Source organism: Mustela putorius, unplaced genomic scaffold (assembly GCF_011764305.1).
Source record: "Mustela putorius furo isolate JIRA1106 unplaced genomic scaffold, ASM1176430v1.1 tig00003974_pilon_pilon_pilon, whole genome shotgun sequence".
Classification (NCBI taxonomy): Eukaryota; Metazoa; Chordata; class Mammalia; order Carnivora; family Mustelidae; genus Mustela; species Mustela putorius.
Genome location: NW_025422117.1, coordinates 10,270,161 through 10,277,255, shown reverse-complemented (window position 1 = coordinate 10,277,255; position 7,095 = coordinate 10,270,161). Strand labels below are relative to the sequence as shown.

Here is a 7,095-nt window from a genome sequence, read left to right as displayed (position 1 = left end):
AAATGAATGGAATTGTTCTAATAGACAACTATGGGCCCTTGCAAAATTTATAGAGAAATTTGACTGACTTATACTTCCCTCCTTCTGTAGTAAGTATACTGTCCAACGTTATTGCTGTTGATCAGGAGTGAGCGAAGAGTGGCAAGATCTCACTTCTTCTTTGAGTATGAACTAAATAGATATTAGATATTCAAAACATTTTAGTTATGCAGAAGAAAAACATAAAGGCCAGAAATGCTGCAGGGAAGGGGACAAAAATGGAGTGAAAATAAATAGCACTTTGTAGGCTTACAGCAAGCCCAAGAGTGATCCACTCACTAAGAGTTAAATCAGCACAGAATGATAAAATGTTTGCAAATCACATAACTGATAAGTGATTAATAAAATCACTGGATAGGATGTGTAAAGAACCCCCAAACTCAACAATAAGAAATCATTTTAAAAATGGCCAAAAAACTTGAATGAACATTTCTTTAAAGAAGCATACAAATATTCAACAAGCACATGAAAAGAAGCCCAGTATGACCAATTATTAGAGAAATGCAAATCAAAACCACAATGAGATACCACTTCACAGCCATTGGGATAGCTATTAGAAAAATCAGAAAAAAACGTGTTGGAAAGAATGTGTAGAAATTGGAACACATAAAGATTGCTGGTAGGAATATAAATGGTGCAGCTGCTGTGAAAATCAGAATAGTGGTTCCTCAAAAAATGAAACATAGAATTACTATATGAAGGTTTTACTATATGAACAATTCTCCTTTTGGAAATAGACCCAAAAGACCTGACAGCAAGAACTCTAACAGACATTTATATACCAATATATATAGCAGTACTACTTACAAAAGGAAAGAATCGGAAGCAACTCAAATATCCACTGATGAAATAATAGAGAAAATGTGGCATACATCACATTATTACTAAATGTTACTATTAAAATCATCAATTTTATCTTTAAAATAATAAATTTTGTTACAGACCACAATTTAAAAAATTTGGCTTTTATTAAATACAAAAAATATAGTCTTAAGTAATTTAGCTTTTAATTAAAAGTAACTTCAATTATTTGGAATGGTCAAATATTTAGCAAATACTACCTTCATTTTTCTCTTCCTCTTCCTTCCTCCCTCTATTCATATCTTTTATCCTGGCTTTAAAAAATAATATTGCATGTTCACATAGGAACACATACACACAATATTCACTGAGTCTTTTGAAAACTAATAAACATATATAATGCACAGCAGAAAACTTTATAATTTACTGGTGTCATTTACTAAGAAAGGATGTTATTTAAATCTAGTTATAGCAAGCAAAGATGAAACATAAAGATGTTCAACTTACTGTTCCTTTTTGAGAAAAGGAAAAAGAAAAAACAAAATACCACCCAAAACAATCAAATAACAACAGAACTAATCCAAAGTGTCATCCAGACTTAACACTTCTGTAATTTTACTCCCATAAAGTGACTAACTTTATTTTATGGAGAGGATGAGTTGCATTATTTTATTTCTGTGCTTATTTATTGAGGTATAATTGACAAAAAATAAATGCATAAAATTAGAGTATATAATTTGATACTGTGAAAAATAATAAAAGAATACATCTGGAGTGCTTGGATGGCCCAGTGGGTTAAGCCTCTACTTTTGGCGCAGGTCATGATCTCTGGGTCCTGGGATGGAGCCCCACATCAGACTCCCTGCTGAGCAGGGAGCCTGCTTCCCCCCCCCTCTCTCTACCTGCCTCTCCATCTACTTGTGATCTCTGTCTGTCAAATAAAGAAATAAAATCTTAAAACAACAAACAAACAAACAAAAAAACACATCGGGGTGCCTGGGTGGCTCAGTCACTTAAGCGTTGGCTTTTGGCTTGGTTTATGATCCCAGGGTGCTGAGATAGAGTCCTTCATCCCTCATCAGGCTCCCTGCTCAGCCTGCTTCTCCCTCTCCTCCCTGCTCATGCTCTGTCTTGCTATCCCTGTCTCTGTCACTATTTATCAAACAAATGAATTTTTTAAAAATCTTTTAAAAAATCATGAAAATGGAGTGGGGAGGCCAGAAGAGGGAAGAATCACTGGCCCAAAAGGAAGAGGCAGCTCTTGAAAGTTACTACTCCCAGTAGGAGGAAGAAAGGATTCCTCCTCACCTGGCAAAAGTCCAGCCAATGAGAGCAATAGTAAAACAAAGCCAATGAATAGCCACACCATGCTCTAATTCCTGGTTTACTTCAATGGACTTTTTGTTTGTTAACAGCTCTCTCAACTCATCTTTTTTTTTCTTTTTCTCCCCTGAAAGAGCAATCCTCTCCTTTATTCTCTGGACTTTCCTAAGATTTTACCATACTTTGCCTGTTCCAAATTGCAATTCTCTGCTATTTCCAAGTAAACCCATTTTTGCTGGTAAAATAATAGATAGCTTTATGTTTAAGGTCAACAGTACCTTTTGACATAGGTATTGCTCCTATGAAACAATCACTGCAATCCAGGTAATAGACATAGATATCACCCCAAAATATTTCTTCGTGACATATTTATTTTCTCCCTCCTGCCCAACACACATGTACTCTTCGTTCCAGGCAACCACAGATCTCTGTCATTAGAGCTTTATTTGCATCTTCTAAAATTTTATATTTGTAGAATCACTGAGTATGTGTTTCAGTTTTTGTCAGACTCCTTTTCTTTGAGCTCCATCAATGTATTTGCATTATCAATAATTCATTCCTATTTGTAGCTGAGTAGTATTCCATTATATGTATACACCACAATTTGTTCTTCCAAGCATCTGCTGATGGACCCTGGGACTGTTCTCCATTTAGGGCTATCACAAACAAAATTACTATGAACACTCACTGGAAGTCTGGCTCTAAGCTTTCTTTCTCTTAAATACTTAGAAGAAGAGTGTTTCATTCACATGGTATGTGTATATTTAACTTTATAATAAACCTCTAAAATGTTTCCCAAAGTAATTGTATCATTTTATATTTTCACTGGTCATGAGTGAGAGTTCCAGTTCCTCCTCCTCTCAAGACACTTGCTAATGGTCAGTTGTTTTTATTTTAGCTATTCTACTAGATAGTGATATTTCTTTGTGGTTTTAATTTTAGTTTTCCTATGATTAATCATAATAACTATCTTTTCAAATTCTTATTTGCTTGTTTTACAAATGCGTGTGAGGGATGTTTTAAAGATTTTTTTTTTTTGCAAATGAACTTTCCATTATTCCAGCATCATTTGTTGAAAACAAAACTACAATACCTCCACTGAATTGTACCTTTGTCAAAAATCAGTCTTCCATATATATCTGTATCTTTTATAAGATTCTTTGTTATCTAGATCTAGTCATTTCTTTGTAATAAAAATTTGCCTTGATCACTGTAGATTTATGTAAAGTTTTGAGGTAGTGTTTACCTTGAAATCAGGTGGCTTTCTAGCTCTCTAACTTTGTTCTTCTTTTTCAAGTTGATTTCATTGTTTTAAGTTCTTTGCATTTCCCTATCAATTTTTGTAATGGCCTTATCAAGTTATACAAGAAATCTTCCCAGGTGTGTGTGTGCATGTGTGTGTGTGTGTATGTGTGTTAACAACACAAAAACACAGCATTAAATCTACTATCTCAACTATTTTTTAAGTCTACATTTCAGTAGTATTAAATATACTAACATTCTTGCACAGCTGATATCTAAAACTTTTTCACTTTGCAAAACTATAATTCTACGACCATTAAATCCCCTTTCCCTGCAAACTTTGACAATCACCTTTCTTCTGTTTTTATGATTTTGACTACTTAAGATACTTCCTATCGATGGCATACAGTAGCTGTCCTTATGCGACCAACTTATTTCACTTAGCATAATATCCTCAATGTTACTCCACAATATAGCACGTGACAAGATTTCCTTCTTTCTTAAGGTTGTCTAATAGTCTGCTGTGTGTAAATAACACATTGTCTTTATCCATTCATCTGCTGATGGACACTTGAATTGCTTCTACCACTTGGCTATTGTGAATAATGCTGCAATGCATATGAGTATGCAAATATGCCTTGAGCTCCTATTTTAAATTCTTTTGGAAATACACCCAGAAGTGGGACTCCTGAATCATATGGTAATTCTATTTTTAATTTCAAAGGAAATCTCTAAGTTTTTTCCATAATGGCTGTACCATTTTACATTCTTACCAACAGCACATAAGGGTTCTAATTTCTTCACATACTCATCAAATTTGTTGTTTTCTGTTCTTTTGATAGTGACCATCCTTATGGGTTTAAGGTGAAATTTTTTTTAAAAGTAAATAATCACACCTGAATGGGCTGCATTATTGGAGAAGGGCACATGGGGATGTGGAGTTAACAATGTGAAGAGAGTTGGGACCTGAGGTCGGGAAAGAACAGCCTCCTTTCCCCATACATGCCCACTGTTCCATATAAAAAATAACCAACTATGAGAGAGCAGCTAAGACAGCTACTTAGGGCAGGGAAGGGAACAGGGAACCTTAGGGCAGTGGAAGGTACCACGCCTGTGCTGGGCAGTGCCAGTATGGAGAATATGAGTCTCTGTATCTTCCACATAGGTCTATGTAAATACATAGAGAGAAGTTTTTCACTTTTCCCTGCTCACCCCTCTATTCCACACTGCTTGTGGCAGTCCCAACTCCTCTTTCCACACTAGAGAGAAGGGAAGGGGATGATGAGCATGTCATCACTGAACTGTGATGAGACCTGCTTCCATCAACTTTTGAATCTTCTGTGCTATTATAGGATTCAAGTGTTTGCTGAGCACCTGGGGGTCCTTCTACATCTGTTCCAGGATGAGCCACATGGCTGGGTCACTCATTACTTGCTGCACCTCAGGTTTGGCTATGGCCCATCACTGCATGTCTTTGGGGCTGTCTGGCAGTTGTACTGGGCAACCATACAATGTTGGTAACTGTCTGCCACTTCCTTACTGATGGAGTCCAGATCTAATGCCTTCTGGTAGATATCTGTGGCTTTTGTGTAGTCCTTCCTTGATTCCAGTGGAGCTGCTTTCCATGTGTAACCCTTGATGAAGGTTGGCTCCAGCTGGATACATTCCTCACAGTCCTTGAGTGCCAGCTGAAACTCCAGGAGTTTGTACAGCTTCACTGCTATACAATTTGGCCTCTTTGGATTCTGTGTGATGGCTTCTGTATAAAGCTTAATAGCCTGGAGATAGTCTCCTTTCTGAAAACATTCATTACCTTTGTTCTTCTCCTTCAAGGCTAGGTCGGGATTGATACAGGCCAGCCACTCTTGCTTCTTCAGAATTTTCTCTGCCTGTTGGCATTTCTTGAGTACATCTGGGGTTCAGTCTCTGCCAAAGACTTGCTATAGAAATGGATGACATCCTTGTACTTTTCTTCTTTGAGGCAGGAGTTGCTAATTTAAGCATAAGCTTTGGCAATCTGTCATAGTCTTCTCAGTTTTCTTGCCCCACTTCAATGGCCTTCTTACTGTATGGTTGCCTTTCTTAAAATGTAGGGCTGCTTGATTGGTCATGTAAGTCGTGTTGGTGGGTTCCAAGTCCTGGGCTCTGTTACAGGGCTTCAAGGCTGTGTCAAAGTTTTTCTTCCTGTAGGCCTCGTTCCCGAACTCTTTCCCTTTCAGTGCCTGCTTCTTATTCTTCTTCCACTGGTCCTGGCTTGGTGTCCTTCTAGGAAAGAGGAGATGGGGAGGTGTTCCAGATTCCTCCTCTCATTCATACTGCCCATATAAACTCCCAGCAGGACACTGAGAGTAGTCAGGATCTGGGGATCTCAGTTTTGTGTCCAGGTCAGATGGCTTGTTTTGTAGTTATCAGCTCGATCAGCTCCCAGTAGGTAGGATCAGTGAGCAGCATCCTTGTTCGGGGATGACTCTCCAACTTCTGGTACAGACTGGGCATGTTTAAAGGGTTCATAAAGTTCCACTCTGCCAACCTAGCCTCCATATTCTGTAAACCCTCTTTGAGCTGAAGATTATTTTCTTCATCTTTTCAAACCTTTTCGTAGGTTTCCTTGGCTTCTTCAATTTTGTTTAAGAATTTGAGCTGCTGTCCTCCATGAATAGCCCTTGCCCTAGTCAGGCATTTGTTCCATGCTCCCAACCCTCATTGTGGTTTTGACTTTCATTTTTCTTATGATTAGTGATGTTGAACATCTTTTCATATGCTTATTGGCCAGCCTGCTGGAATTTTGATTAGGATTTCCTATGCAGCCATAGATCACTTTGCGGACACCTGATATCTTTTTTTTTTTTTAATTTTTTATTTTTTATAAACATATATCTTTATCCCCAGGGGTACAGGTCTGTGAGTCACCAGCTTTACACACTTCACAGCACTCACCAAAGCACATATTCTCCCCAATGTCCATAATCCCACCCCCTTCTCCCAACCCCCCTCCCCCCAGCAACCCTCAGTTTGTTTTGTGAGATTAAGAGTCACTTATGGTGACACCTGATATCTTAACAACATAAGAGTCTTCAGCCTTTATACTCATTTAGACTCTCTTTAATTTCTCTCGGCAAAGGGGTTATGTCCTTTTTAGTGTACAGGTTTAGCACCTCTTTCATCATATTTATCACTAAATATTTCATGTTATTTGTTGCTAATTGTTTCAAAATTCATTTTGGGGTTGTACCTTGGTACTATATAGAAAACATTTGATTCTTCTGTATTGATATTACTAATTTGCTGAATTAACTTAATACTTGTAGGTTTTGTTGGTTATATTTAATTTTTTTTGTTTATAAGTCCATTGTATTTCTTCATTGGCATTCAGGTAGTCTGTGAGCAATATTTATTTCTTTCTTCCTAATCAGTGTGACTTTTTTTTTAATTGAAGTGGGTACAATCTCTAGTACAAAATAAACTAAAACTGTAGAGAGGAGAAAATCTTGCTTTCCTCCTGATCTTAGAGGTCAGTAACTTCCATTAGTAAGTAGTCATTCATTATAGAGTTTTTTAAAGATACAGTTTATTAGGATTAGAATATTCTTTTGTTATTTCTATATTGTTGATATTTTATAGCAAAAATAGATGTCGGATTTTGACAAGTGCTTTTTTCTGTGCCTCTTAAAATTATCATACAGTTTTTAT

The 7,095-nt window shown here is 37.0% G+C and overlaps 1 pseudogene; it reads right to left on the bottom strand.

Annotated features, from left to right (window-relative positions):
* Window positions 1-4,197: 4,197 nt before the first annotated feature.
* Window positions 4,198-6,109, bottom strand: LOC101684523 (annotated as a pseudogene).
* Window positions 6,110-7,095: the final 986 nt, after the last annotated feature.